This window comes from Microtus ochrogaster, chromosome 2, assembly GCF_000317375.1.
Source record: "Microtus ochrogaster isolate Prairie Vole_2 chromosome 2, MicOch1.0, whole genome shotgun sequence".
In the NCBI taxonomy this organism is placed as follows: Eukaryota; Metazoa; Chordata; class Mammalia; order Rodentia; family Cricetidae; genus Microtus; species Microtus ochrogaster.
Window position 1 is genome coordinate 4,283,546 of NC_022010.1, and position 22,940 is coordinate 4,306,485.

Consider the following 22,940-nt stretch of genomic DNA (forward strand, 5'->3'; position numbering starts at 1 on the left):
ACACACACACACACACACACACACACACACACACACACACACCAGCCTCCATCCTCCACACACTAGGCATGTGAGCACTCATCTGGATGCCTTGAACACACCTACAAAGCCCCTTACCTCAGATTCCAGATTATTGTATATTATGAATTAGATGTTTAAATTTGCTGTCCTTATAGAAACACAATGGTTTAATTGCAGAGAGTAAACTTGTTCCCCATTCTTGTCCCTTGGCTTTGTAACTGTCAGAGTATCTTTAGGCTGAGTCATGTTTAAATATTTTTTATTAAGATAGCTGTTTGTAGCCAATTGCAGTGGTCTGGACCTGCAATCCCAACACTGGGGAGGTAGAGGCGGGAGGATCAGGAGTTCAAGGTCATCTCAGTAACCTAGGTAACTGCAAGCTAGAGGCCTTGGGTCACTAGAACACGATAAAACAGAGCTTCAGGTGTGGTGTAATATACGCCTGTAATCCCTGAATTTGGGCAGTTGAGACAGGCAGATTACCACAAGTCTGCACCACAAAGTGAGTTCCAGGTCAAGCTGGGCTATGTAACAAACTCTAGGCTAGCCTGAGGACAACAGCAAGACCCTGTCTTTAAAACTATGCCTTTTTATCATAAATGAAAAAGGGAATATAACACAGATGCAGAGGAAATGCAGAGAATCATCAGGTCATATTTCAAAAACTTATACTCCACAAAATTGGAAAACTTAAAGGAAATGGACACCTTTCTGGATAAATATCATTTACCAAAATTAAAGCAAGACCAGATAAGCAAATTAAACATACCTATAACTGCTGAAGAAATAGCAACAGTCATCAAAAATCTCCCAACCTAAAAAAGCCCAGGACCAAATGGTTTCAGCTCAGAATTCTACAAGATTTTCAAAGAAGAACTAATACCAATACTCCTCAAATTATTCCATACAATAGAAACAGAAGGAACATTGCCAAACTCTTTTTATGAGGCTACAATTATCCTGATACTCAAACCACATAAAGACATTACTAAGAAAGAATTACAGACTGATCTCATTCATGAACATTGATACAAAAATACTAAATAAAATACTGGCAAATCAAATCCAAGAACACATCAGAACCATCATTCACCATGACCAAGTCGGCCTCATCCCAAAGATGATTCAACATACAAAAATCTGTCAACATAATCCACCATATAAACAAAATAAAAAATAAAAACCACATGATCATCTCATTAGATGCTGAAAAAGCTTCTGACAAAACACAACATCCCTTCATGATAAAGGTCTTGGAGAGAGCAGGGATACAAGAAACATACCTAACATAATAAAGACAATATACAGCAAGTCAACAGCCAACATCAAACTAAATGGAGAGAAACTCAAAGTGATCCCACTGAAATCAGGAACAAGACAAAGTTGTTCACTCTCTCCATATCTATTCAAGATATAGTACTTGATGTTCTAGCTAGAGCAATAAGACAACAAAAGGAGATCAAGGGGATACAAATCGGAAGAGAAAAAGTCAAACTCTCACTGTTTGCTGATGATATGATAGCTTACATTAGCAACCCCAAAAATTCTACCAAGAAACTTCTACAATTCATAAACACTTTCAGTTATGTAGAAGGATACAAGATTAACTCAAAAAATCAGTAGCCCTCCTTTACACAGATGATAAATTGACTGAGAAAGAAATTAGAGAAACATCACCCTTCACAATAGCCACAAATAGCATAAAATGTCTTGGAGTAATGTATGACAAGAACTTTAAATCTTTGAAGAAAGAAATTGAAGAAGACACCAGAAAGTGGAAATATCTCCCATGCTCTTGGGTAGGTAGACTTAACATAGTAAAAATAGCAATCTTACCAAAAGCAATCTACAGATTCAATGCAATGCCCATCAAAATCTCATCAAACTTCTTTACAGACCTTGAAAGAATGGTAATCAACTTCATATGGAAAAACAAAAACCCAGGATAGCCAAAACAATCCTGTGCAATAAAAGAACTGGAGGCATCACAAGCCCTGACTTCAAACTCTACTACAGTACTGAAAACAGCCTAGCATTGGCATAAAAACAGGCAGGAGGACCAATGGAACCGAGCTATTAATCCAGACCCAGAAAAAATAATTATCACATGTACTCACTCATAAGTGGTTTTTAAAAATAAGCAAAGAAAACCAGCCCACAGTCACAATCCCAGAGAACCTAGTAATGTCTTTCTGTGGTTTGGGTATCAGGATAATTATAGCCTCATAGAGAGAGTTTGAAAATGTTCCTTCTGTTTCTATTGTATGGAATAATTTGAGAAGTATTGGTATTAGTTCTTCTTTGAAAATCTTGTAGAATTCTGAGCTGAAACCATTTGGTCCTGGGCTTTTTTAGGTTGGGAGATTTTTGATGACCGTTGCTATTTCTTCAGCAGTTATAGGTATGTTTAATTTGCTTATCTGGTCTTGCTTTAATTTTGGTAAATGATATTTATCCAGAAAGGTGTCCATTTCCTTTAAGTTTTCCAATTTTGTGGAGTACAGGTTTTTAAAAATATGACCTGATGATTCTATGTATTTCCTGTTGTTATATCCCCCTTTTCATTTCTGGTTTTGTTAATTTGGAAATTCTCTCTGCCTTTTGGTTAGTTTAGATAAAGATTTGTCTATTTTGTTGATTTTTTCAAAGAACCAACTCTTTGTCTCATTGATTCTTTGTATTGTTTTCTTTGTTTCTATTTTTGTTGATTTCAGCTCTCAATTTGATTATTTCCTGCCATCTAGTTCTCTTGGATGAGTTTGCTTCTTTTTGTTCTAAAGTTTTCAAATGTTCTGTTAATTCACTAGTGTGGGATTTTTCCAGCTTCTTTACGTAGACATTTAATGCTATGAACTTTCCTCTTAACACTGCTTTCATTGTGTCCCATAAATTTGGGTATATTGTGTATTCATTTTCATTGAATTTTAGGAACTCTTTAGTTTCTCCCTTTATTTCTTCCTTGACCCATTGATGATTCAGGTGGACACTGTTTAATTTCCATGTGTTTGTGGGCTTTCTGGAATTAGTATTGCTGTCGACTTCCAGTTTTAAACCATGGTGATCTGATAAGATACATGGGGCTATTTCAAATTTTTTTGTATTTGTTGAGGTTTGTTTTGTTACTGAGTATGTGGTCAATTTTTTGAGAAGGTTCCATGAGGTACTGAGAAGAAGGTATATTCTTTTTTGTTTGGATGGAATATTCTATAGATGTCTATTAAGTACATTTGAGTCATAACATCTGTTAGTTCTCTTATTTCTCTGTTCATTTTTTGTCTGACTGACCTATCCAGTGCTGAGAGTGGGGTGTTGAAGTCTCCCACTATTAGTGTGTGGGTTTAATGTATGATTTAAGCTTTGGAAGTGTTTCTTTTACACATGAGGGTGCCCTTGTATTTGGGGCATAGATGTTCAGTATTGAGATTTCCTCTTGATGGATTTTTCCTGTGACTAATATGAAATGTCCTTCTTTGTCTCTTTTTTTTAGCTTGAAGTCTATTTTGTTAGATATTAGGATAGCTACACCCACTTGTTTCTTAGGTCCATTTGATTGGAATATTTTTCCCAACCCTTTACTCTGAGACAATGTCTGTCTTTGAGGTTGATGTGTGTTTCTTTTTTTTTTTTAAGATTTATTTATTATGTATACAACATTCTGCCTCCGTATATGCCCACATGCTGGAAGAGGGCGCCAGATCTCATTACAGATGGTTGTGAGCCACCATATGGTTGCTGGGAATTGAACTCAGGACCTCTGGAAGAGCAGCCGGTGCTCTTAACCACTGAGCCATCTCTCCAGCCTGAGGTGTGTTTCTTGTATGCAGAAGAAGAATGAAGGCCGGGCAATGGTGGCACACACCTTTAATCCCAGCACTCGGGAGGCAGAGGCAGGCGGATCTCTGTGAGTTCGAGACTAGCCTGGTCTACAGAGCTAGTTCCAGGACAGGCTCCAAAGCCACAGAGAAACCCTGTCTCGAAAACCCCTCCCCCCAAAAAAAAGAAGAATGGATTCTGTTTTCATATCCAATCTGTTAGCCTATGTCTTTTTATACGTGAGTTGAGTCCATTTATATTAAGGGATATTAATGACCAGCGATTGCTATCTCCTGTTAATTTAATTTTTATTGTTGGTGATGTTAATTTGTGCATTTTTCCATTCTTTGGGGTTTCCTGCTATGAAATCATCAATTGCCTGTGTTTTTGTTGATGTGGCCATCTTCCTTGGGTTGAAGTTTTCTTCTAGTATTTTATGCAGGGCTGGGTTTGTGGCTAAGTATTGGTTAAATCTAGATTTGTCATGGAATATCTTGTTTTGTCCTTCTATGGTGATCGACCCTTTTGCTGGGTATAGTAGTCTGGGCTGTTATCTGTGGTCTCTTAATGTCTGCATAATGCTTGACCTTCTGGCTTTCATTGTCTCCAATGAGAAGTCAGGTGTAATTCTGATAGGTCTGCCTTTATATCTTACCTGGCCTCTTTCCTTTGCAGCTCTTAATATTCTAAACATACTCTGTATGTTTAGTGTTTTGATTATTATGTGGTGAGGAGAATTTTTTTTTTGGTTCAGTCTGTTTGGTGTTCTGTAAGCTTCTTGTATCTTCATAGGCATATCTTTCTTTAGGTTGGGAAAGTTTTCTTCTATGATTTTGTTAAATATATTTTCTGTGCTTTTGAGTTGAACTTCTCCTTCTTCTATACCTATTATTCTTAGGTTTGGTCTTTTCATGGTGTCCCATATTTCCTGCATATTTTGGGCTAAGCTCTTGTTAGAATTAATGTTTTCTTTGAATGATGAGTCTAGTTCCTCTCTTGTATCTTCAATGCTTGAGATTCTCTCTTCCATCTCTTGATTCTGCTGTTCGTGCTTGCGTTTGTGGTTCCTGGTTATTTTCTCATGATTTCTGTTTCTGTAATTCCCTCGGCTTGTGTTTTCTTTATTGTCTCTATTTCAGTTCTCAAGTCTTAAATAATTTCTTTCATATGTTTGATTGCTTTTTTTGATTTTCTTTAAGGGAATTGCTGATGTCTTCCAGGTTTTTGTTTGTTTTTTCCTCCATTTCTTTGAATGAGTTTCTCATTTCCTTTTTAAGAGTTTAAAACATTCTCCTGAAGTTATTTTAGGTCATTTTCTTCTGCTTTATCTATATTTGGTTGTTCAAGTCTTGCTGTTGTGTGGTCTTTAGGTTTTACTGGTGTCATGTTGCTCTTTGTGGTGTTGCGTGTGTTCTTACCTTTTCTACTCATCTTTTCCTCTAATAGGCGTGGTTGGGGCTGTCAGTGATTCTCTTGATTAATCTTCCAGGTGCCAGTGAATCCAAGGCCCAGATGGTTGTTCCTCGTAGTACAGTTAGTGCCATGGTTCTAGTTACCCCTTTGGTCACTCATCTTCCTGGAGGTTGCTCAGTGCTCTCAGGCTTTGCTCCAGTCCTTGGAGTTTGCTGTCTCAGGCCTGCTCTAGCCTAGGATGTTAGCTCAGACCTGTTTTTGTAAATGTCCCTGGTCTGGATCCATTTCTGCAGAGGTCCCTGACTTAGCTGTAAAGGATCCTGGCTCCAATCTACTGTCATGGAGTTCCCAGGCTCCGGTGTGCCCAGACCCACAACGAACCTGGCTCAGGCTTACTCCCTCAGAGGTCCCAGACTCACACTCGGACCCACAGAGGTTTCTGATTTCTGCCTATTCCCTTTGATGAACCAGACCAATGCCTGGACCCACAGAAATCCTGGCTCAGGCCTACTCCCTCTGAGGTCTCAGACTCATGCCTGGACCTGCAGAGATCTCTGGTTCCTGCCCAGTCCCTTGGAGGTCCCCAGTATGCTGAAATATTTTAAAAATAAATTTCACAGTTCGTCATCAGCAAATGTTTGATTTGTATACTTATATACCTGGAAAGTTTCTTAGGAAAAAATGGATCTTAAGCCCAAAAAAGTTAGCCCTGTTCCAAAGGACAGAGAGGCCAGGAACAGCTCCAGAAGCCTGGAGTATTCCCTTGCCACGTGGCCTTAGAAACTGTGCTTGCATTCTCTGAGTAGAGACAGGACATGACCAGAGAAGGGGTCTTGGCATCTTGTCACTGCGTCTGGGACAGTTGGTTACTGTTCTGCTGTGGCATCAGCTCTTTAGTGCCGTGTGGTTGCAGCACCACCGTGACTGGACTGTGGTGGCACCTGCCATCTCTAGGCACAGATTGGGCCCGAGTGCCCCGTGTCCTGCAGACAGGCCCTGCCTTATTTCTCCATTGCAGATGAGGAAACAGCCTGGGGTGAGGGGCACTCAGCGGACAGTGACAGAGTTTGGCCCAATCCCAAACGCAGAGGGACCTCCAGGTACCACACCCTCATCATCAGTAAGGATGGCAGGAATCACCCCTGGTACAGATGGGGAAACTGAGGCTCTTGCCCACTTGATCCTGAATCCTCCTGTCTCTTGAATGTAAACCACATGACAGGGGTTATGAAAGGTCTAGGCAGGCAGAGAGAGAACCCTCTGGGGACAAAGGGCCCCATGTAGCCACACAATGGTGACAGTCGAAGCTGGATGACAGGCACTGGGTCTCTGGAGCAGCTTGGAGTCCACCTGCTGCTTCTTCCCCACAATAGGAAGCCTGTACTTCCCAGGGGGCACAATGGGCCCCTGTACTGGATGTTGTCCATCTCCTACCCTACTCTGGCAAAGGGATAGCATAGCAGCGGGTGCCTGGTCTAGGAGCCAGGGAATGGGATCTGGGGACAAGATTTGGGTGGGACATAGGCAGCTCACCTACATGGTATCATTTAGAGGGTCTTTCTTTCCTGGCCCAATCCTCTCTCTGCCAGTGGCCTGGGCTGTGTCTGAATTAACCTTGCAACTAATTGTCCACTGTCTGCCTTTGGGCAAGCAATCTAAATATCTCAGTGCCTAAGTTTTTTTCAGTTGTAAGTGGGCACGATAGACCTTACCTGCCAGGTGTTCTATGAGACTCTAACGGGGGAGGTGCATGGGGCTGCTGCAGTAATGACTGAAGGTTCTTTGGCTCTGGTCCAGGCTGCATAGGTGAATAAGTAGGTGGGTGGGGAGTGGATGGATGGGTGGATGGATGGGTCAATGGTGAAGCAGGGGAAGAATGCACGGCAGGTGGGTAGATGAAGGAATGATTGGATAGATGGATGAGTGGCATGTAAGGTCTGGGTAGCCAATGCAAGGAGAGATCAGATGGCGGATGTCAGGGAAGTCTCCCAGGCTGAGGTGAGGTGAGCAGGCAAAGATTTTGCTGAGATCCTTGAAGACACATGGATATCTTTTAGATCTGAGCCTCTCTTCCTGGGCTGGGTCCCCACTCAGAGCAAAGACTCTGAGCTCCTTGGAATAATTCCCAGTTTTGCTGCCACAGACCAAGGTGGAGCACTGAGCCTGCATCCCTTGTCTCTGTCAATCATGGCCCTGGGTTTCCATCTCTACCGTGCCCCTCTTTAGGGCTGAAGTAATGTCTCAACTCTCAAACCACAGTGGACATGCTTAGCAGAATCACCAGAAAGTGCTTTTTTAATTAAAAACAAGACGTTGGGTTCATATCCATAATTCAGCGCCCTGGCATTTAACCACCCATGGCTTCATTGCCCTTGGTGTAGGTCTCCCTGGTCTATGTTGTTAAAATTCAGAGGGAAAAGGGCCCAACTCTTCAGGAGCAACTGTTAACATTTACCACCTTGACTCTCATCTTCCTGACCTGGAGGTGGTGCACACCTTTAATCCCAGCACTTGGGAGGCAGAGGCAGGTGGATCTCGGTGAGTTTGAGGCCAGCCTGGTCTACAGACAGCCAGGACTGTTACATAGACAAATCCCACCTCAAAAAGAAAATCAAGCAAGCAAACAAAAACAAAAAACAACCCCCAAAACAATTTAAAATACTCCTGAGATGTCTTGTTACAATCTAGTCTTCTAGCCTCTTCTGCTGTTGTGGATAGCAGTTACAGTGTGTGTAGAGGTGGCTGGGAGTGGGGCGAGGTGGTGGTGGGGCTGGGTCATGTGACCTCAGTTTGGGCTCCTAAGTACTCTCCTACAATCTTGAGAGCCCATCATTTCGGATAAGTCAAGGCAGCAGCTCAAGCAGCTGGTCACGTCAAAGCCACAGCCAAGAGTGGAGAGAGTAAAGTCACCCTGGCTGCTTGCATGCTCTCGGGCAGCCTGTTTCTCCCCTCCTGCACTGTCCAGGACCCCTTGCCTATGGAATGGTGCCACCCACAGTGGCCTGGGCCTTTCTTTCTATACCAGCTAGCAATTTAGGCAATGCCCACTGGGCATACCCACAGGCCAACCTGTTCGAGACAATTCTTCACTAAGGCTCTTCCTGCCAGGCATGTTGGCACACGCTGCCACCAACTCTGCATCCTCGACTGGTGGTGTCCTGAAAGTCAGAGCACTGCTTACTTTCCACTATGTCCCCAGCAGGGCCTGGACTGTTGTGGACTCTGAGCGAAGGGACAGGGCATGAAGTGACAAAGAGGGCTCAGTGATATTCCTCAAGGCTCTATAGTGGCAGGTCCACTATTGCTTTCTTGCTATGCCACATAGACCACATGAGTTTGGTGGGGTCACTGGAGACCTGGGATTACCCCGGTGGTTGCAGGGTGAGTTAGAGGATGGGAAGCGCTTTGCCTACTCAAATAGCCTGGGGTGTGCTGCATAGTTTTACGTCAACTTGACATAAGCTAAAGTCACCAAGAAGGAGGGAATCCCAATTCAGAAAATGCTTCCGTAAAAGGGGGCTCTAGGCAAGCCTGTAGAGCATTTTCTGAATTAGTGACTGCAGGGTGAAGGCCCAGCCCTTTGTGGGTGGTGCCATCACTGGGTTTCTATAAGAAAGGGGGCTGAGCAAATCATGGGGAGCAAACCGGTAAGCAGCTCCCCTCCATGGCTCTGCATCTGCAGGTTGGTACCAAGGTAATGAGGTGTTGTTTTGGGGAGGGTTGTGAAAGGACTTTGAACTTTGAGTTAGAAAAGCCACCTTGTGTTGAGAGCTCAGTGGGTTGTTCTGTAGGAGCTTGGAAGATGAGACTGTAGAGGGCAGCGCAGACAATGGAGGCCTGGCTCGTGAGGTGTCAGAGGGAAGCAAAGACTCTACCAGCCCCCTTCTGTGAAGGATCTGTGGTGTCTGGTCAGCTGGAGCTGAAGAATCGGCTGTGATTAACAAGACACCAGAACTTCTAAAGTAAAACCTTTGCTTTTCTGGGATAATGGATGCGGGTCAGCCAGAAATAAGAGATTATTGGTGATCAAGAAGAGACCAGCATCACCGAGATGAAGTCTCCTGGGAGGTGTGTTCTCAGGGCCAGCACACAGAAGCTGGGGTCCAGAGGCAGCCGAGGTTGTGCCTTGTGCTGGAAGCTGAACTTGGTAGTACAAGAGTCACCAGGTGGTGCTGGCTTTGAAGGCCTGAAGGGGTCATGGAGTGCAGCTGAGGCCTGGCTGGTGTAGGAGGTCCTTCTGCATTTGTGTTGCTTTCACTGGTTAAATAAAGAACCTGCCTTGGCCTTTTGATAGGGCAGAACTTAGATAGGCGGGGAGGACAGAACTGTATTCTGGGAGGAAGAAGGCAGTGTGGCAGACGCCATGAAGCTCCTGCCTGAGACAGACACTGGTTAGAATCTTTCCCATCCTTGTGGTGGACACATATTAATAGAAATGGGTTAGATCAAGATGTGAGAGTTAGCCAATAAGAGGCTAGAGCTAAAGGGCCAGGCAGTAATTAATACAATTTCTGTGTGGTTATTTCGGGGTTAAGCTAGCCAGGTGGCAGGACGCAGCCCACTTCTCATATAACAGAGTGATGCCTCAACATGGTTGACTGACTCCACGTAAAATCTGAGAGAGCTTCAAAAAGAATACAGAGTTTAACATAGGTGTTGCTGTTTGCTGGCAGTGTGCCACAGAAAGTTTTTCCTGACTCAGCAGCTATACAAAAAAAAAAAAAAAAAAGCCGCGTGGCATGGCTTCCTGGGCTGTGCCGCCAGTACAAACGCCAAATGTTTCTGTGCCCACTCAGGGTCTGGAACAAAGTACTCTGAGACCATGCCTGTGACTCAGTGCTCCCTGCCTGGGCAGGCGGCGGGATCAGGTTTACTAGGCATGCACAAGCAGGAGAGCATGGTGGATTTCTGCCACCATACAGAGAGATGTTTCCAGGCTGTGCAATGCTCTGCATGGAAGATTTGGCTGTATGTGCTGCATGCTCGTTCTCAGAGTTAAAAGTGCTGAGTGCAGCTCCTACCTGGCGGCCCCAGAGCTAGCAGAAATGGTACATCCAACATTTTGAAATTGGAGAGAGGTGGAGCCAACATCCAGAGCAGCTGCAATCAAGCTATTTAGCATTTTAAAAGTTCTTCAAGACAGTAGAGAATTACAGATTCACAACAGGACAGATTCAGACATAAAAAACCTCTAAATGGGTCACAATGTTGAATAAATGTACGGAGGCTTGAAAGATAAAAGATAAAGAATATAGAGACTCATGAAATAAAGTTAATGCTTTAAAAATGGGTAAAGTCTTTAAAGAAACAGAGTACAGATAGTCATAGATTAAAAAAATAAGCCACGTAAAAATGGAAAATTCACAGAGAGTCTGGATTCTATATAGTATTGTGTTTTCTTTGAATTTTTGACTGTAAAGGAGCTAAGTACAGAGAGACATTTCATTGTATGGGCTAAGCTAATCCAGCATGTATATCATAAAGGTATCTTGACTTCTGAATTTGGGTCTATGGGTATGATGCTTTGGAAAAGAGATTTTTCTTTTGTCTTCACAGAAGATGAGACCCTGTGAATTGCTTCTAGACCAAAATGGTATGATAGACCATGCCCTCCTGAAAGGTTGCTGTAAACACCCTCAAAAACTTACTGAGATGAACCTAGCATATAGGATACACCATGAAAGACCTGATTAACAGTGCCCCCATACAGTACAAAGCAGTTTGGAAAGAAATAACTATGTCCATATTCCCAAAAATTGTTTGTAAATGTTTGCTTACATTTAAAGGGGGATATGATATAGATATAAATAATTTGCATTGGTATGGATTTTGCTTTATTGATATCAATTTAAGATCAATCATGTTATATGTATATTTCTGCTCTTGATTAAGGTATTGTGATTGTAGATAATTTAAAGATATAGTGTATAATTAAGAAATATAAGTTAATAGATAATCTCTATAATAGTCAAGCTTGTAGTCATGTTAGTTAGATTTTCTAGATATATATAGATATATTTCAGTTAGATAGGCATTCTTCATATCTTTCAAAGACTACAGAATGTTGCATTTAAAATGTTTTAATAGCTTAGAGTTTTTCATGACAATGAGACATATCTGCTCCTGGCAGCACCAAGCTACTTCCTGAGGAAGATGAGCATCGAAGAGGCTCCTTATGGAGTTTGCTAGCTATTTGGGCAAGAAACTGCTCTTGCCTGGACTGCTTCACTAGACATGCAAGACCCACAGAGAGGTGACTGCTGAACTTGCCTAAAGGTGAGATGGTCCTTTAGGGTTCCTGCTTCATGAAAGAGTCTACCAGACATTCTGCAGGACACAGAAGAAAGTGACTGGACTGTCTTTGAAATTTCCTGCTTCATGGAAAAGTCTGCTGGATTCTATGGGCCAATAGGCTGAAGATGGATGCCCCAATGATACAGAATAACTTTGGGTGAGTGTCCAGGCAGTGAGATGTCTCTGTCATTTCTAGAGTTTTGGAAGCTGCTTACAATGTACTTCCTGTTTACTTAGGTAATATTATATCTTTCTGGAGTCTTTGACAGAGTTAAAGAATAGATAGATAGTTATAGTTTTCCATTGTTATAATAAAAGATAAAGTAGATCTAAATATTGTAACTGTAATTCTTGCTTGATAACTGTTATGTTATATGTAATTTTACTATGTTAAAGTTAAAGCCTTCCTTTCCTTTTTAAACAGAAAAGGGGAAATGGTGTAGGAGGTCCTTCTGTATTTGTGTTGCTTTCATTGGTTAATAAAGAAACTGCTTTGGGCCTGCTGATAGGGCTGAAATTATGTAGGTGGGGAGACAGAACTGAATTCTGGGAGGAAGAAAGCAGAGTCAGAGAGAGCCGCCATGAAGCTGCCAGGTCAGACATGCTGAATCTTTCCCGGTAAGCCACGACCTTGTGGTGACATACACATTATTAGAAATGGGTTGAATCAAGATGTGAGAATTAGCCAATAAGAGGCTAGAACTAATGGTCCAGGCAGTAATTTAATTAATACAATTTCTGTTTGATTATTTCGGGGATTAAGCTAGCCAGGCTGTGCGGGATGCAGCCCACTTCTCATACAACACTTGGCACTGTGTGGCAGGGCTGGAGTCCCTGAAGAGAGCCCAGGAGAGGCTGTTGGTGAAAGCGCAGCCCAGTCGCAGCAGAGACCCCAGCATTTTGGAGACGCCAGAACCATGGGACGGCCACCAAGAACAGCAGCAGTTGAAAAATGGAGCCAGCCTGAGCCTGGAAGACAAGCTGTGTGCTGCAGAGGGCAGAGCTGGAGAAATGACCCAAGTCCTTTGGAGGAGCCCAGCAGATCGTGTGTAGTGCGGAGCTGCGGGCTGCATTCCTGCCACAAGGCTCCCAGCCACCGGCTAGCTTTATCCAAAATAACAACACACAAATTGTATTCTTTTAAACACTGCCAGGCCCATTATATCTAGCCTCTTCTTGGCTAACTCTCACATCTCGACTAACCCATTTCTTTTTTTTTTTAAATATTTATTTATTTATTATGTATACAATATTCTGTCTGTGTGTATGTCTGCAGGCCAGAAGAGGGCACCAGACCTCATTACAGATGGTTGTGAGCTACCATGTGGTTGCTGGGAATTGAACTCAGGACCTTTGGAAGAGCAGGCAATGCTCTTAACCTCTGAGCCATCTCTCCAGCCCGACTAACCCATTTCTAATACTCTGTGTAGCACCATGAGGCAGTAGCTTACTGGGAACGATTCTAGCCTACATCCATCTTGGGCCGGAGCTTCATCGAGTCTTCCAGCATTCTGTTCTGTTTACTCCGCCTACCTAATTTTCTGTCCTATCAAGGGCCAAGGCAGTTTCTTTATTAACCAATGAAATCAACACAAACAAATTGACAGATAACAATACTACATCAATTTGAGTGGATCCTAGCCACTGGTCTGTTGGAATTTGGTTTTGCTTTGTTCACGTTGTGACTGTGCCCTGGTTCTTCCCTCTTGAAGCAAGAAAGCTCCTATTTTACATAAGCCCACAGTTGAGAGAGAGACTTTGCACTTTAAAAGACACTTGTTTTTAAAAGAGACTGGGTTTTTGCAGTGTTTGAATTTGTAGGATTATGATACTTCAAGTTGAAAATATTTTATATTGTGATGTCAATATCAATGTGTAATCTTGGAGATGAACAAGGAAAGGAAAGGTTGTAAAAGGTTGTAGCTTAACAGTGATGCACTTGTGTGTCAAGGTGACAGGGGTCAGTTGTGTTGGATAGTTCTATGTCAACTTGTCACAAGCTAGAGTCATCTGAGAGAAAGGAACTTTAACTGAGAAAATGTCTACAAAATATGGGGTTGTTGGCAAGCCTGTGGGGCATTTTCTTAATTAGTATTGATGTGGGAGGATCCAACCCACTATGGATGGTGGCACCCCTGGGCTGGTGGTCCTGGGTTCTATAGGAAAGCAGGCTGAACAAGCCATGGTGATCAAGCCAGTAAGCAGCACCCTTCATGGCCTCTGCATCAGCTCCTGCCTCCGGGTTCCTGCCTGCTTGAGTTCCTGTCCTGACTTCCTTTGATGATGAACCCTGATATGGTAAAGTAAATCAAATAAACCCTTTTCTCTCCATGTTGCTTTTGCCAGTGTTTTTAATACAGCAATAATAACCCTGTCTAAGACACGGTATTTGCTTTTGTGGAATCAGTTTCTCTTTCTACTTGTAGGGAAAAGGGCCAGCCAAAGAAACCCACCCTGGTTCTGAAACTAAAGCCAGTGAAATAAACACCCTCTGGCTCAGAGACCAGAGCCAATGAAAGAAATACTTTAGCCCTGAACCCAGAACCAAAGAAATACACCCTGGCTTTGAAACCAGTGCCATAGAAACACACTTTGGCCCTAGAATCAGAGCCAGTGAAAGAAATGTTTTCCAGTCCCAAAACTGGAGCCAAAAAGTTTGAAAAGACCAGTGAAAGAAACACAGATTGGCTCTGAAACTCAGACATCTCTGCCCTGACCAACTAAACTAAGCAGTTCCTGAACAGGGAAACTAACCAGTCCCTCTTCTCACTGGGAAAACTCTGCCCCTAAGAAGCCATATATAAGCCCTGTGCCCATTCAGTTTGCTGCTGCTCTTCTTCCACCCTGGAAGAGGCAGCCACTCTCCAGGATTTTTCCCTCCAATAAATCTCCAGCTGAGATGGAGTGCAGTGTAAAGAAACTGTAACACTTTCACTGGGGGAGGTTCCTCTAGCAGAGCAGAGTTGTTACAACTTTGCCAGGAAAGCAGAGACAGAGCTGTAACTCTTAGGCTGGGGAGCCTTCCCCTAGGAGAGTGGAGTCGGTACACTCCAGAGCCACTGGAGCCCAGCTGTAACAACTTCACTGGGGAGTTCTTCTCTTTCTTCCACCTGAGCTGTAACACTCAGTATTCCTTGGCTGCCAGAGTCCCTTTCCATCTGTGCTGTGACAAGTGTGACTACCTTTTTATGGGTTCTAGCGATTAAACTCGGGCCACCTAGCTCTTTTTTTAAATGATTTATTTATTTATTATGCTTATAGTGTTCTGTCTGTATGTCTGCTTGCAGGCCAGAAGATCTCATTATGGGTTGTGAGCCACAATATAGTTGCTGGGAATTGAACTCAGGACCTCTGGAAAAGCAGACAGTGCTCTTAACCACTGAGCCATCTCTCACCGCCTAGCTTTTATGACAAGCACCTTTACCTACTGAGCCACCTAGAAGTCATCCCAGTCCTTGCCCTTGTGGTTTGTTTTGCCATGGCTTTATTAAGATATTCACACACCAGAGAGTGCACACTGGCAACCTATATCACTAGTCTTTATGAAAATCAGATTTTTGCAAGGGGATGTATTTTCTGTTGGTATGTCTGTTTGGTCTGGTTTGACAAGGTCTCATTGTGTATACTTGCCTGGCCTGGAACTCACAGAGATCTACCTACTTCAGCCTCCCAGATACTAGGATTAAAGGTGTAATCAAGAGGCAGAGGCAGGCAGATCTCTATGAATTTAAAGCCAACTTGCTCTCCTCCATACAGAGCTCCAGAGTAGCCAAGTTTACATAGAGAGAACTTGCTTCAAAACAAAACAAAAGCACAAAATAAGTTAGTAAATAGATGGCATGTGCTACCACACCCAACTATTTCTTTTGAGGCAGGCTGTCCTTAAATTCACTTTGTAATTCAGGCTAGCCCAGGGCAATCCTCCTGAGTCATCTGTGTAAGTGCTGGTTCAGAAAGTACACACCTCCATGCCCAGCTAGTATATTTACTTAGTTTTGCAACAAGAACCATGTTAATGTTAGAACAGTTTTCTAATCTCCGCCACAAGGAATCCATTTACACGTGTGCGTATACACAGAGTCTGTCACTCTCCCACTTTCTTTCTGTGGATTTGCCTGCCCTTGGTGTCTCTTGATAAGGACACAATGCATGTGGCCACATGTGACTAGTACCTTCCAGATCATGACATTTAAAGAGTCACCGTGTCTCCATTTGCTTCAGTACTCGTGTCTGTGGCTATAATATGTACCATGTGTGTATCCATGTGGTGTAGCTGTGCCGTGCCTTGCTTGCCTTTTCTTCCACAGGTCAACATTTGGACTCTGGCCATGTTTCTGCTCTCGTGAGTGATGCCATAAAGAGCATCCTATGCTAGTCTGGGTATGAACAAGCCTCGGTTTCTCCCAGGTAGATACTGAGGGGGAGAACTGCTAGTTTGGGGACTAGGGCTCCATGACAGTATCTTGCCAGCTCTGAGTTGGGGTGTGCTTTGGCTGGGGGATCTGATAATCACTAGAGGTCTGGGGGTTACTTATTGTCTGAGTTAGGGTTTCTATTGCTGTGACAAGTCACCATGGCCACAGCAACTCTTATAAAAGGAAACATTTAATTGGGGCTGGCTTACAGGTTCGGAGAAGTTTAGTCCATTATTGTCATGGTGGGAAGCCTGGCAGCGCTCAGGTAGACACGGTGCTGGAGAAGGAGCTGAGATTTCTACATCTTGATGGGCAGGCACCAGGAAGAGAGACTGATGCTGGATCTGGCTTGATTATTTGAAACCTCAAAGCCCACCCCCAGTGACATACCTCGTCCAACAAGGGCACACACTTCCTAATAGTGCCACTCCCTATGGGCCTGTGGGGGCCATTTTCATCCAAACTCCCACACACGGTGTCTTAGCAGGTCTGTTCTCCTCTGAACTTCAACTTCTTTGCCTATTGAACAGACAGACAGCAAGGTTCCACCCCGGAGCTGCTGGAGGACACTCAGAATGACCAGCAAGGCTGGAGGAGAAGGCTCTCCGGGAGCCACTGGCCTCCACCATGTGTGGGCAGAGCCCTGAGAATGCTGGGCTAGTCAGGGGTGGGTTGAGGAGAGCCCTGGGTACTCTCTGGTGACCCTAGAAAGCAAGTGTCACTGTGATATGTCATCTACTGCTGGAGAATCTGAAGCTTAGTGACGTGAAGTCCCTTAACAAAGTCACAAGTCCCTAACAAAGTCACAAGTCCCTCGTCTGCAGGACCAAGGCCCTGCCTCCTGCTGGTGGCCAGGCCTACCTACAATTGTGAGCCCCTGTGTGAGACATGGGTTTTTCTTCTTTCTGTCAAAAGTGGCTAGCCTGCCAAGGACTGCAGTACCACAGGTCTCCCTCACCTTGTAAAACTAATCAATGGGACTCGAACCTTTTCATCGCCCGACTTGGTGAAACTCTGTTTACACAGGGGCCCTGCTGCCTTTGCCTGCTCCCTGCTGCAAGAGTTCCAGGCAACCTTAACAAATCCTCCTACCTTGTGAGCTGACTGTACTGCTGCTGAGCCAGGCTGCCTGCTCTGCCCTCGACAGTGGGCGAGCTGTGTCTGGAACACTTGGGTGTCATCTGTAAAGTGAGAAGATAATGGAGCACACTCCTGGTGTGATGGAGCGCAGTTCTGGGGTCACACATGTGTCCTTGATACGGCATCTACAAATGGGACCCCCAGAGCTGTGGCATGACATCTGGCAGTGGCAGGTGGGGGTGTCAGGCAACTGTTCTGCAGATGCGGGTTCAGAAGAGAGAGGCAGACGGACAGGCAGACCAGCCTCTCATGTGTTCTCCAGATGGGCCAGGAACTTGATCCTCAAGGTGAGGATGTGTGGGACTGCTCTCCTCTGTCCTTTCCCGCAGGGCCCCTTGTCCATGGCAGTCTCACAGGTCAGTCACCAGGGCTTCAGCTGGAGATGTCCTCATTTGTGTCACTCTGCCACAGGGAATCCAGGACTCTGACACCATGAACGCTGGTTCTCAAGGGGATCATCAGACAAGTTCGCTGTGACTCTGTGACAACGGCCATAATTAAGGTGTCAGCATGTCATTCCCTCTTTCATTGAGAAGCCCCAGACAAGCATAGGTCTTCAGCCTCTTCCGTGAGCCAGAGAGGGGGCGTGGGGAGGCAGAGGGGCACATGTCCCACGGGGTGTGTCTGTCCAAGATCCAGATGGCTGGTTCTCTCAGCAGCCTTTGCTAACCCAAGGGGACAGGCACATCTAGAGGGCAGATGAGTGTCTGGGCCCTGAAAGCTGTAGTTGTGGAGGTGGAGGAGAGACATTGCCATTGTGTTGACTAGGGTTTATTTTTTCCCTTCCAGATTGTAATTTAATTACAACATATAATTACAAGATGTAATAACTGTGAACCCTTTCTCCTTCAAATTTATGACCTCTTTATCTTTATTTGTTTGTTTTTTGAGACAGGGTTTCTTTGTGCAGCCCTGTTTTGGAACTCACTCTGTAGACCTGGCTGGCCTCGAACTCACAGAGATTCTCCTGCCTCTGCTACCAAGCACTGAGATTACAGATGTACACTGCCACCACCTGCCCATGGCCTCTTTTTTTTTTAACTAGTCATTATTGCTTTTAAAAATGTATTTGCACATATGTAAATTTGCACATTCCTAAACATAGCCTGCTCAGTCTGTATAGTGTATATTTGTGTGTGTTTTCAGGGCTGGCTGTTTGGTGCTGGACAGCCACTTGGTCTGCTCTCCCACTCCCAGCCTCCCTCAATTGCCTGCCGTTCTCTGTATAGGGTTAAGGCCTCGTGGACTCTCCTTATCCAGCTCACATTTGGGCAGTCACATTGACGAGACTTCACGGGTGTAGCTTCTGACGTTAGTTACTAGGAGACACAGCAAACGCCCCATCCTCCGGCGCTTCCAGTCTTTCTGCCCCTCTTCTGCAATGTTCTCTGAGCCTTGGGTGTGGGAGTGTTTTGTAGATGTATCCACTGGACTGGGCTCCACATCTCTGTATTTTGATTGGTCATGGTTTTCTGTAGTGGTCTCTTGTCCGTTGCAAAGAGATATTTCCTTGATGAGGGTGAAAAGTCCCTGTCTGTGTCATGAGGACAAGTGTGTGGAGGTTGTTGCTAAGCACTTTTTAGTTCTTGCCAACCTGATAGAAACTTGTACAAAGGAGCCTCAGCTGGGGAGTTACCCCCATGCCGTTGGCATGTCTGTGGAGACTTTCCTTGATTGTTAGTTGGTACAGGAGAGCCTGGCCTACTGTGTGGTGCCACTCGTGGGCAGGTGGTTCTGGTTTGCATAAAAAAATCAACCTGAGTAAGCCATGAAAACAAGCCAGCAGGTGATGCTTCTCCGTGGTCTCTGCCTCAGTTCCTGCCTCCAGGTTCTTGCCTCGAGTTCAGTTCCGGCCTCTAGGTTCCTACCTCCAGTTCAGCTCCTGCCTCCAGGTTCCTGTCTTGAGCTCCTGATGGACTGAAACCTATAAGATTAAATAGATAGGTCCCTCTTCACTTTGCTTTTGGTCCTAGTGTTTACACAACAACAGAAAGCAAACTAGTTCAGAGGTGTAGAGGGACAGAGAGACCCAAGCACAGGGTGCCTCAGCGGTAACAAAAAGGCCCACAGCCATGACGCCAACAAAACCATAGTGAGGCCCCAATCCCTTCTAGGCAGCAAGCTTCTTAACTTAACAGTAGGGATGTGGAGGTTCAAGAGATGGCTCAGCTGTTGGAGCTCTTGCTCCTCATGTAAAAGGACTGGGGTTCAGTTCCCAGCACCCTATGTGGGTGGCTCACAACCATCTGTAACTCCAGTTCCAGGGGATCTAACATCCTCTTCTGGCCTCCAGGGCACTGCTTACGTATGGTGTATAGACACATACATGCATGCGTGAACACACACACACATGCACACACCCACTCACACACACAGGTAGGGGTGTGGTTACCCCCACTTCGGGTCTGAGTCTGATGAACAGTGAGGCTTGGCAGATGTTGAAAGGGAACAAGGTGGAGGAGAAGGAGGGATGGAGAAAGAAGAGATGGGGGAAGGAAGAAGAGGAAAAGAAGGTGTAGTGTTTCATATCTGAGGCTTTAGCATATCATTGCCAAATATCATACTGAGAGATTCTCAACACACGGAAAGCAGAACCATCCCAACCCCCAATGTCATCATCATCACTACCATCATGCTCACCACCACCATCATCACCCTGCCATCACCACCTTGCTACCACCAGCCTCACAACCCCAACCATCACCAATCCTATATCCCCACCCCATCACCACCATCACCATCATCACCACCATCATCATCACCATCATCATCAACACCATCACCACCACCATCACCACCACCATCACCACCATCACCATCATCACCACCATCATCACCACCATCACCACCATAACCATCATCACCACCATCATCACCACCATCACCACCATCATCACCATCATCACCATCATCACCATCACCACCATCACCACCATCACCACCACCACCACCACCACCATCACCATCATGACTCTCATTACAGTTGTATCAATCTCCAGGGCTCCTTACACAGAGGTCCGGACACCAGATGCAGTCACATAGCTAAATGTAGGAATCATGAAAAATTGCTTTCAACAGTTGAAAGCTTCTGAAAGCACAACTTTGAGTTCTGATGTGAACAGACCTGCAATGCCTCCGGAATCAGCCACCCACCCATACTGCGTCACACAGCTGCCCTGCAGCCTTGGTGGTGACAAGCACTTCTCTCTGCAGATGTCACCATGCCACACACCAACAAGCACCTCCCCAGACACCTCAGCTCAGACGTGAGAGCACCGCACGTTGTGAATTGTCGTGCTCTTACTGTCCATACAAAGACTTTTGCTCGTAGAAGAGCAGACACCGTAGTTTAATTACAGAAAACAGACTTCATGTTTTCCTACTGGCACTCCTCAGTATGTAAGTATCAAATTAGCCTGTCTTTGGATTAGCTTGTGATTTTTTTAAAACTACTATTTGAGTCACTGACTTGAGTCTCATTTAAAATAAACACATTAACTGAGTTTTGGCTTGGGGTGAGGACAGACTTTCCAACAATTTCTCAAATGGTACTGAACGTACCTGATGCCACTTTGTATTACATATTTATGTGAAGCAGAGTTCTCAGCATCGATGATTAGAAAACCAAAGTAGTGGGCCGGTGAGACGGTTCACGGGGTGAAGGTGCTTGCCACTAAACCTGGTGGCTTGAGTTTGATCCCCAGGATCCACGTGACAGAAGGAAAGAAATGGCTGTCCTTGGATTACCATGTATGTGCATTGGGGCACACACATACATATACAAACAACTGCCCTGTCTTAGTTAGGGTTTTTTTTAAAGACTTATTTATTTATTTATTTATTTATTATGTATACAGTGTTCTGCCTGCATGACTGCTTGCATGTCAGAAGAGGGCACCAGATCTCATTACAGATGGTTGTGAGCCACCATGTGGTTGCTGGGAATTGAACTCAGGACCTCTGGGAAGAGCAGCCAGTGCTCTTAACTGATGAGCCACCTCTCTAGCACCTTAGCTAGGGTTTCTGTTGCTGTGATGAGACATTGTGACTGTGGTGGTTTGAAAGAAAGTGGCCCCCATAGGGAATGGCACTCTTAGGAGGTGTGGCTTTATTAGAGTAGGTGTAACTTTGTTAGAGGTAGTGTGTCACTGTGAGGGCTGGCTTTGAGGTCTCCTATGCTCAAGCTACACCCAGTGACACAGTTTACTTCCTGTTATCTGTGGATCAGGATGTGGGACTCTCAGCTCCTTCTCCAGCACCATGTCTGCCTATGTGCTGCCATGACACACCATGGTAATGAACTAAACCTCTGAAACTGTAAGCCACCCCAGTTAAATGTTTTTCCTTTGTAAGAGTTGCTGTGGTCATGGTGCCTCTTCACAGCAATAGAAACCCTAACTAAGACCAAAGGCAAATTGGGGAGGCAAGGGTTTATTTGGGTTAAACTTCCACATTGTTGTTCATCACTGAAGGAAGTCAGGACAGGAACTCAAGCAGGCAGGAACCTGGAGGCAGGAGCTGATGCAGAGGCCACGGAGGAGTGCTGCTTACAGGCTTGCTCCTCATAGCTTGCTCAGCCTGTTTTCCTATACAACCTAGGACCACCAGCCCAGGGATGGCCCCACCCACAGTGGACTCGGCCTTCCCATCAATCCCTAAGAAAATGCCCCAAGTCTCCCCTACAGCCTGATCTCATGGAAACATTTTCTCGATTGAGGCTTCCTTCCCTCTGATGACTCTAGCTTGTGTCAAGCTGACATAAAACTATCCAGCTCACCCCCAATTTTTTAAATTAAAAATATTGATTTAACCCTGAAATGTGTTGAAGATCCTGTAGCATCAAATATTCAGCCAATAATTCTTTATATAAAAATAAATACAACTATCTCATGAGTGTGTGAGTCTGCTTTTACCATTAATACATAGAAAATTATATATAGTGACACATGCATGCATATATACATGCCAAAGAATTGTTTTGGCTTTCTTTGAGACAGGTCTTACTCTATAGACCAAGTCGCCCTTGAATTCCCAGATCTACCTGTCTCTGCCTCCAAAGTGCTGGGATTAATCAGGAGCCTGTGACACCACGCCTGCCCCGTCAATTTCTTTTTGATGTGCTCTCAGTCAGGGGTTGCCTTGTATTTCTACTGTATGCACCTGGATACCCTGGGTTCTGTAGAGACTTCCCAGACAGCTGGGGTCTTGAATAGGAGGAGTTTAAGATGTGGAAGTCTGTAAAATACCTATAGGACTCCCCACACCTTTTTTGGAGGGGGGAGGATGTGGGATATGAGACAGGGTCTTCTTATGTAGCCCAGAATGGCTTTGAACTCACAATCCTGCCTCTACCTCCCATGGACTAGGATCACAGGTGTGCGCTGCTGTGCCAGCCCCAACCCCCAGGCATAACTTCTGGTTTCTGATGGATTTGTTAATCCCTGAAGTTCTTTGGTTGTTCTGAAATCCATGTCTGTCACCACAAGGAGCAGTCCTTTGTGTCTAAATCCCTATTTTCATTCATTCGTTCATTCATTCATTCATTCATTCATTCAGAGACAGAGTCTCACAGTGTACTTCTGGCTAGCAAGGAACTCACTCTGTAGACCAGGCTAGCCCTGACTCACAAAGCTCCACCTGCCTCTGCCCCCTGGGTACTGGGATTCCAGGCATGTGTGTCATACCCAGCTTCCCTCCTCTCCTTCGAATGCCATGGCCTCGTCAGCTCCGTCTACACAGACCGTGGCAGTGCACGCATCGGCTCCGTCTACACAGACCGTGGCAGCGCACGCATCAGCTCCGTCTACACAGACCGTGGCATTGCACGCATCGGCTCCGTCTACA